This window comes from Miscanthus floridulus, chromosome 14, assembly GCF_019320115.1.
Source record: "Miscanthus floridulus cultivar M001 chromosome 14, ASM1932011v1, whole genome shotgun sequence".
Lineage (NCBI taxonomy): Eukaryota > Viridiplantae > Streptophyta > Magnoliopsida > Poales > Poaceae > Miscanthus > Miscanthus floridulus.
The window spans coordinates 42,974,009-42,983,359 of record NC_089593.1 but is presented as its reverse complement, the minus strand read 5'-3'; the positions used below and the strand labels follow the sequence as shown (position 1 = coordinate 42,983,359).

Below are 9,351 nucleotides of genomic sequence, written 5' to 3'. Positions count from 1 at the left end.
CTTTTTGGCTCCAAACTTCATGAAACTTTTCCACATGTCAAGATGGATGCATGTGGATGTAATGTACCTGAAATAAGCATGTTTAACATTACTCATGCCTAATTTTCACCAGGGTCCATATGTAAACAAAGGTGTGTTGTCTAGGTTTAAGTTGGGGCTCATTTTCATAGGTTTGACCTCAATACCATCGTCATCACTTCAAAATTATGAACTAGAGATCATAATCATTGCTTGATATAGTTTACTTAAGTCCAAATCCACTGCTTAACTTGTGACTAACACCCAGGGTGTTACATGGCGCTTCCGGCCATGGCTATATATCTACCCACGGATCTCCCTACTCCTCTAGAGTCCAGATCCCATATATTCTCGTTGTGGCCAACTGAACTGACTGCGTTCTCTCTCCTCTCCCTCACTCTCCTCCCTTGGCGTGTCGTCATCCATCGGAGATCGAGACAATGGCGCCCTCGAGCATGTCGACGGAGAAGGAGCAAGCCATCGACGACTGGCTGCCCATCACCTCGTCCAGGAACGCCAAGTGGTTGTACTCTGCCTTCCACAATGTCACGGCCATGGTTGGCGCCGGTGTGCTCAGCCTGCCCTACGCCATGTCGAAGCTCGGATGGTACGTGATCTGGCGGGATGCATCCACTGATCTGATGTGTTATACATATAAATAATACATACTACATTCCTGTCATAAGTAACTTATGTACTTAATTATTTAGCAGCAATTTGTTTGTGTATGAGGGAGATTCGAGATCACTATGTTACACTGGTAGAGAACCGAGCTTTACTCCCGGTGGGGAACCCCCTCTAGTCCCAGTTCCCCACCCGGGAGCAAGCATCCGGGACTAAAGGGGGGGTCCTTTAGTCCCGGGTCAGGAACCAGGACTAAAGGAGGACCTTTAGTTCCGGTGGGTAACACCAACCGGGACTAAAGGTGCCTCCTGACATGCCACGATGGCCGGCACCTTTAGTCCCGATTGGTAATATGAACCGGGACTAAAGGTTTTTTTCTTTTTTCTTTTCTTTTCTTTTCATTTTTTTGTTTTCTTTTCAAAATAGGTTTTCGAAGTCGTATTGTACGCCGCTAATTATACATTTATACGCGCATATAGTATGTTTCGGTTCAAGCACAATGAACATATTAAATCACACAATTCAAGCATAGAAATATATATATATATATATGCATGCATGCATCATATATATATTTACATGCATGCATGCATATGTGTATTTTACATTATATTATTTCATGTGCATATATTACAAAAGATTGCATTACAGTTGTTGTGACATAACAAGTTTCCTCTCATCCTCTAGCTTGGCTTCAATGGCAGTGTTGGGTCGAAGTAGAACTCGCCCTTGGAATCATGACCTGCTCATTAAAAAATCCAGCTATAGACTCTTGAATTGCTTTGATTTGGTCTTGCCGTATGACCTTTTCCTCCAACCATCGAGTCTACAGGTTTGAATTAAAGGAAAATAAATTAATATATGTACATATATATATAAAGACATAGTAACACAATCAATAATAATAATTAAATGAATATATAGTGTATTTTTAACGTACTTTGAGTCTCTCTGTAGGAGTTCTTTGGGAGAGCACCTTGATAAACTTGCAAACATAGTAACCACAGTAGTTGTTCCCCTATTCCTGCCTCAGACACCACTTTACGAGAAAAAGATTTGTCATCCAATCTGGTGATCCGGTGAAAGCTATATGTTTAATTAATAAAGATGATGTGATTCAGGGGACTTACTTTCAAAGGGATTACATTAAGTGGCGCTTTGCATTTTTCCATGTGTTGCTTCTCAATAAAGGTTTTCCAAACACTGCCCAATAAAAAATTTGCCACATCATCAGATATAGTTAATCATCATGTTTGTGTGTATATATAGTTGCTAGAGATCCCGAAATTACCTCTGGATAATATCTATCATATCTTGGTAGTCTTGTTGTGGTTTTCTCATCGAGTCATAGATTATCAAGTGACTTTTCACCAGATCGATGTCCATCAATATCCAGTGATTGTTGCATGTGTTTATAGGATATAACGCATAACACTCATTAATTAACTAGAATCAACATATGAGCCATTAAGGATATGATCGACATGATTAACACTCACTTGAAGTTATAGGGAAAGAGTATATCCTTCTTGTGGCGTTGGTTCACTAAGAAGTTCATAAGGTTACTCTCTGACTCAGACTTCCAATTAGTCTTTGGAGTAATTGGGTCTTTGAATACTATATGGGGATCAACAAAACCAATTTCATTGCAGCCTTCCTTTCTGAGCTCTGTCATTGTAAATCTGCATATATATAGTACTTGTTAGGATAATTTATATGCATATACACACATATGATGAGTTTAATAATAGATCGAAAGAATTATTACTTATAGGCAATAGCAGCTAATGATAACTTTGTCCAGAGAGGTTAGGTGGCATAGTTGATGAAATTCTGCAAAGTCAACATACATAACATCATCACCACGGAACCAATGTTCGTCTCTAATTCTGACACCAACACAGAAGTCTCCACTGGTAGACGCCTGCATGTACCACTTGTTTAGTAGGTACATTTGCGTTCCCAGATCAGATAAGGCTTGAGGGTTGTATAGACTCTGGCCTAGTACAAATTTTTTCTTCCAAATATCAACCTCCGCCACACTCTCAATGTTTCTATCACCAAACATCTGGTAAAGGTCGAGACCAGTCTCATCAAGAAATTCACCAAGGTGATCCAAATCAACATCCGGAGGTATGTTTGCCTGATGCATTAATCCTAAATTCGAACCATATTCATTACCAACAACTAGCGGGGGGATTGATTGGTGCGCTTGTTGTCCGAGTTGTGCAACTCCTTTCCCTGCCCGCTTCTTTTTCTGTGCCACCTCAATTGACTTGGAGAGAGTGCGGTCATAGTCTAATAACGTTGATTTGGACGGCTTACGAGATTCCCGCTGTTGTTGCTGATAAGAAGTCACCTTTTTTCTTAGAATATCTGGAGCTACGAAGAAGTACGGTTTCTCCAGGTTTCTCCTTGCTTCTTGATTCATTTTAAGTTTGTCATAGAATCTAGACATGTCTTTTTTATATGCATCAGTTCCTTCTTCCTTCTCTTCAGATATTATTTTGGGAATAGCCCTTGGTTTCACGGTGGCTTTCTTTGCAGGCGGGGACTGGTTCTTCGTTTGAGGGGATGGCCTCTTGCTAGGCTTCTTGGTAGGCGGGGGCGGGGGAGGCGTTGGAGACCTCCTTGGAGGTGTTGGCAGCGGTGTTGGAGACCTCCTTGGAGGTGGCGGCTGTGGCGTTGGAGACCTCCTTGGAGATGGTGTGGATGCAGCCTCATCTTCCAACACAATGTCATCGTACAGAGCACTATGATGATCTGGCGATTGAACAATTGGATTTAGGTTGGGGGAGGATCTGCTACAAAAAAAGGAATGACATATTATTATGAGTAGATTGTTAATTATTTAAGCCAATACAAATTAATGATGTATTGTTTTCATCCGCATGTACCTATGGTGAGGTAGTTCAGGAGGAGGTGGAGCCGACATCCCTGGAATGATGATGTAGCGCTTGCGCCATAGAATGAATGTCTTCTTCGCTTCTCCTATTGTCTTCTCACCATCACCTCCAGGAATGTCAAGAGGCAAATCACTAAAACCTTTTTTAGCTTTCTCTACCGAGATGGTAGCATACCCTTCTTGGATTATATTCCCATGAATCCTTGGTGTCTTGGTTCGGTCGATAGGATTAACAAGACCGATAGCCACCTTGATTGTGGAATTCTCCTTCGGAATGTGTAGCTCACACGTTGTACAAGGTTCAGTGACATCATCCACAAGGAAGCATAGTCCTGTGTCCCCTTGATTTGGTATCTCCATGGAAGCGCAGCTGCTTTTCAACTAAATAGATTGGCTAATGTTGATTCCTGGCTCTAATGCCTGCTTGCTTGCACTCACTGCTATTTGCACTTGCCTTCTGATTTCCTCCTGCATTCTCGCTTCAAGGTTTTTTTCCCGCTCCTGTGCTTCACGCACCGCTTCCTCCAACCTCTGGAGCCGTTGTGCCTCTTCTTCCTTCTTTCTCTGGTGACTTCTGTAGGAAGGTCTGTCCTGAGGGAATCCATGCTCCCACGAGACACTTCCTTTGCTTCTAGTTCGGCCACCATGTTCAATAGTCCCGATGGCGTATGTCAGCTCATCCTTCTCTCTGTTGGGCCTGAACGCACCACTAGCAGTAGCTCTCTGAGCATAAAACAATCTTTCTGCTGCTTCTTGCAGTCTTGCGCCATAAACGCACTTCCCTGTCTCCTGGTCTAGTGTTCCCCCATGACCAAAAAACCAATTCTTTGCACGTTCTCCCCACTCGAGTGATTCTGGTCTGATACCCTTAGCAAGAAGGTCTGCTTCCATTTTGTTCCACTTCTTAATGGCAGTCAGGTAGCCACCTGATCCCAAGGTATGGTGGTATGTCTTCTGTTGGGCATTACGTTGGTTCTTTATCACCCGACTCACACCCTCTTCTGAAGTCTTGTACTGTACAAACTCATCCCAATAGGGCCTCTGCTTTGAGATCGGGCCTGGGATAGTAAAATCTGGTGCTATGTTCTTCTTGACATATGTCGTGTATAGGTGTTTCTTCCAAGTCTGAAACTAGGTGGCCATCTTCTTCATTGCCCAATCCCTAACTCGCTCCTTCAATTCATCACCATCTATTATATCATCATAACCATCTGTTTGGAGCGTGAAATGTACCAAGACATCATTCTAAATTAACGCCTTGTCATGATCGGAGACAAAACTAATATGAGGAGCATTGGTCTTCTTCTTCCATTCATGGGTACTAATCGGGAGCCGGTCCTGTACAAGGTAACCACAGTGGTGCACAAATTTCATTTTATTCGCCCCCCCCCCCCCCCCCCGGTTCTCCTATATCCACATTGAACTCCGAGATGATGAAGCGGCCCTCCAATGGCTTTTTGGGACCTCGAACATTTTTACTCTTCGTTGTAGTTGTTGATGTCGATCCAGAGGGCTACAAAACATAAATATTATTTTTAATGTCATGAGCACACATAAGACATATGATAATATATATAGCTAATAATAAAAAATATATACTTGGCCAATATGTTGTTGCTCATTTTGTTCAAGAGCTAAGTACTAACTCCCATCATCTGCATCCTCTTGCACGTTATTTTTAGCACCATCATTGCCGGCAACTTGAGTGCCAGTGTTGATCAAATTCATCATCAACTCCTCCTCATCCATGTTTCTCGGGTCGGCCATCTAGCTTCAAAAAACAAAACCAATATATAGTACGTCAAATCTTTCCTTACATGCGTAAAATCTACGAACAATATGCATTATTAAATCTTGCCCCTCGGTCACGGACGCAATTCACCACACTAGGACGAACTACGTCGGTACTAGGGCGAATTAGGGCTATACATAAACGGCCGAGGGCAAATTGCGTCGGTGACTAGGGCGAACCACGTCGGTGACATCAACAGCGCGGTTCACCCTGGTGTGATTGTTTAGCATTAACGATAACGATAATACGAATGTTGATCAACTAGGCCACGAGAAAGGGCAGTGTGACAAGAGTGGCGGTGCTCCACTCCGCCGTATATATGTCTGTACACATGGGTGAACGAGGGCGGTGGTGCTCCGCCGTATACATAGAAACGCATGGACGAACAAGGGCGGCGGTGCTCCGCGACGTATATATACATGCATATGAATACAAATGACGTATATATATGTGTCGGCATGGTGGCCGGTGTGCTGACGACGATGACGTGAGGCGGGCCGGTGTGCTGACGACGACGTGAGGCGGGCCGGGGCGGTGTCGGTGTGTGATGTTGTGATCCTATGTACCATGTGAACCATGTAGTCATTCATCATATGAGAAAATTCTATGTTAATAATGTAAGTATAAGTCATTATGAAATGTAAGTATATGTGTCTTATTGCTAATATAACCATTACTATTTCCGAAATGATAAGAATTTATTTTTTTCTTCTACAGGCGATCTCTGATGCTATGATATAAAGTTTGAAGATAGTCTTCCCGAAAAAAATATGTAATGCTCATATTACTTTAGCAACATTAATATATTATATCTGTATATTCAAAGTTCACAAATGAAGAAACGTTGAAGTTTTCCTTCATTTGTCTGTAGCCATGCATGCAAGTCCAACCAAAACTGTTTACATCATCACATGTGATATTTTTTATAAACTAAAAACGCTTAGTTTACAAACTGGGTATCAAAATTGAGTTCCTATTTGACCATTATATATCCTACAACAAATCCTTCAAAAAAAAGACCCTACATGAATATATTTGGATAAAATTTCGTTAACAAACATTGATCTATGAAGATAGAAAAAATTCTTCTATTGAAACTGCATCTTGGAATAATGGCATATCATATAGTGATGAATATATGGCGGTTGATGGGCTGGATCATTTTCAGCTTTAGTGACAACGACAATGGTTTCCAAATAATATATAGCGTGTTTATTATACAAGCCATGGATTTACATCGATCTAATTAATTTCTAAAGTAATTTCATTGGTGGTCCTTAATTAAACTTGTCATGAGTTCAGGTCCCAGTGATCAGGTTTTTTATTTTTATTTAAAATCATTTAGAGTTCCAAATAATCATTTTCAGTTCCTAGATTTTGTGATTCAAAATTTGGAATTTTCAATCGACCTCGAGCGTTGACATGGCTTACACCAAAGTTGTAGTTTTCAACGTGATCTATAACTCGGCAGTGGAGGGCTTGGGCGAATGTACAAAGAGATCGACGAACATATCACCTCGAGAGCTCGGTAGTGGAGGGCCTCGGGCGTGGTGGGGCCACGGGCGCGGTGGAGGGCCTCGGGCGCGGAGTCGGGCGCGGTGGAGGGCCACGGGCACGCACGGAGGAGGGGCACGGGCACGCGCGGTGGAGGCCGCACGAGGAAGAAGAGGGCGGCGCCGGTGTCACGGAAGGCGAATGGACACAGCACGAGGAAGAAGAGGGCGGCGGTGTTCGACGAGGAAGAAGACGAGCGGATCGATCTGCGCCAGGCGCTGGAGGTTATATATCAGAGAGAATTACTCCCGGTGCCATCCACCAACTGGGAGTAAAAACCCTTTACTCCCGGTTCGTATTACCAACCGGGAGTAAAGGTACCTTTACTCCCGGTGCATGTTACCAACCGGGAGTAAAGGTATACCTTTACTCCCGGTTGGTAACACGCACCGGGAGTAAAGGATTTTTTTTTGGCGGGCCACGAAACTGCAGCCCACCTTTACTCCCGGGTGGGCTTCCCACCCGGGAGTAAAGGTGGCCTGCAGTTTCATTTCCCGCCTGTTTTAAGCAATAGTCTTGTTAAATACAATAGAAATACAATAGTTTTTGTTAAATACATAGTAAATTAAATAAAAGGCATAAAATTATTTTGTTAAAAATATGAATTTTCTTTTTGTTTATTGCACATAGGCAAAATCTATAACCTAACTTTTTTTATTTTTTGTTAGAATTATAAAACATAATGTAACTAATATTTATTATTTTGTTAATGCAAAAATGTAGTTTTTAATTAAAATTATTAAAACTATTGGTTTTGGACAGGAAATTTGTTTTCACATCATTTTAACGTTAATATTTTAATTTTTCATCACTCAGTATTCTAATTTACCTTTTTGAGAGAGAAATCCCACCAAATCAAACATTGATTTAATTTGAAACATGACATAATAAACATCTGAATTCACAATTATTACATAATATCTCAAACACACACTATATTAAATCACTATATCATCAAGTGGGCACAGCAGTGAACTTCTTCTTTACGTATGTCCCTTGGTTATGATCGCTTCGTAACCATGGAGTGTCCTCATCATTTACCAAGATGCTAGGGTCTTTGTTCACTTTGAAGGGCGGAATTCGATCATCCTTTTCATATTCTTCTGACATGTCCGACTTGTCCTCAATTCCCACGATGACTCTTTTCCCTGAAAGAACTATGTGGCGCTTTGGCTCTTTGGTTGAGTCATTATCGTTTTTCCCTCTTTTTGGTTTGGTAGACATATCATTGACATAGAACACCTGATTCACATCCTTGGCAAGGATGAATGGTTCGTCTTTGTACCCAATATTACTAAGGTCTACTGTTGTCATTCCATACTCGTTGTCTACTGTTACCCCGCCTCCGATCACCTTGACCCATTGGCACTTGAACAATGGGATCTTCAAAGTAGGTGCATATTCTAGTTCCCATATTTCATCTATGCGTCCATAATATGTCTGCTTATTCCCATTTGGGTCTGTGGCATCTATGCGGACACCACTGTTTTGGTTGGTACTCCTTTTATTTTGGGCTACTGTGTAGAATATGTTCCCATTTATCTCGTACCCTTTGTATGTGACGATATGCCATGATGGTTGCATAGCCAATAAATACAGTTGCTCATGGATGCTCTCATCACCTTGACATTTTTTTCGCAACCAACCACCGAAAGTTTCCATGTGCTTATGCGTAATCCAAGCTTCAGTCTTCCCTAGAAACTCGGATCGTAAGAGATCCTTGTGTGTCTCAATATACGGATCTACCAAAGAGGAGTTCTATAGAACTGTGTAGTGCGCTTTATTGAAATAATCATCATCCGTACCAATATATGTTTTCCTCCCTAGTGTCCCCTTTTCGCTTAGTCTCCCCTCATGTCTCGATTCAGGAACACCAATCGAGTCAAGGTCGGGAATAAAGTCAACACATAACTCAATGACCTCTTCTGTTCCATAGCCCTTGGCGATGCTTCCTTCTGGGCGAGCACGGTTGTGAACATATTTCTTCAGGACTCCCATGAATCTCTCTAAGGGAAACATGTTGTGTAGGAACATAGGACCAAGAGTGAAAATCTCCTTGACTAGGTGAACTAGGAGGTGTGTCATAATATCAAAGAAGGAAGGAGGGAACACCAACTCAAAGCTGACGAGACATTGAACCACATCATTCTATAGTTTAGCTAGATCAGTTGGATCAATTGCCTTCTGAGAAATTACATTGAGGAATGCACATAGCTTCACGGTGGCTAGACGTACATTTGGAGGTAGAATTCCTCTTAATGCAACTGGAAGTAATTGCGTCATGAGAACGTGATAGTCATGGGACTTTAAGTTACAGAATTTCTTCTCTGGCACATTTATAATACCCTTTATATTCGAGGAGAATCCAGATGCTACCTTGATGTTGTTTAAGCATTCAAACATGATTTCCTTCTCCTCTTTGCTTAGAGTGTAGCTAGTAGGACGTAAGTAATGGCAT

General features: G+C 41.8%; 1 pseudogene; it reads left to right on the top strand.

Annotated features, from left to right (window-relative positions):
* The first annotated feature begins 382 nt into the window (after positions 1-382).
* LOC136505990 (lysine histidine transporter 2-like) overlaps positions 383-9,351 on the top strand; it is a 47,799-nt pseudogene continuing 38,830 nt past the window's right edge.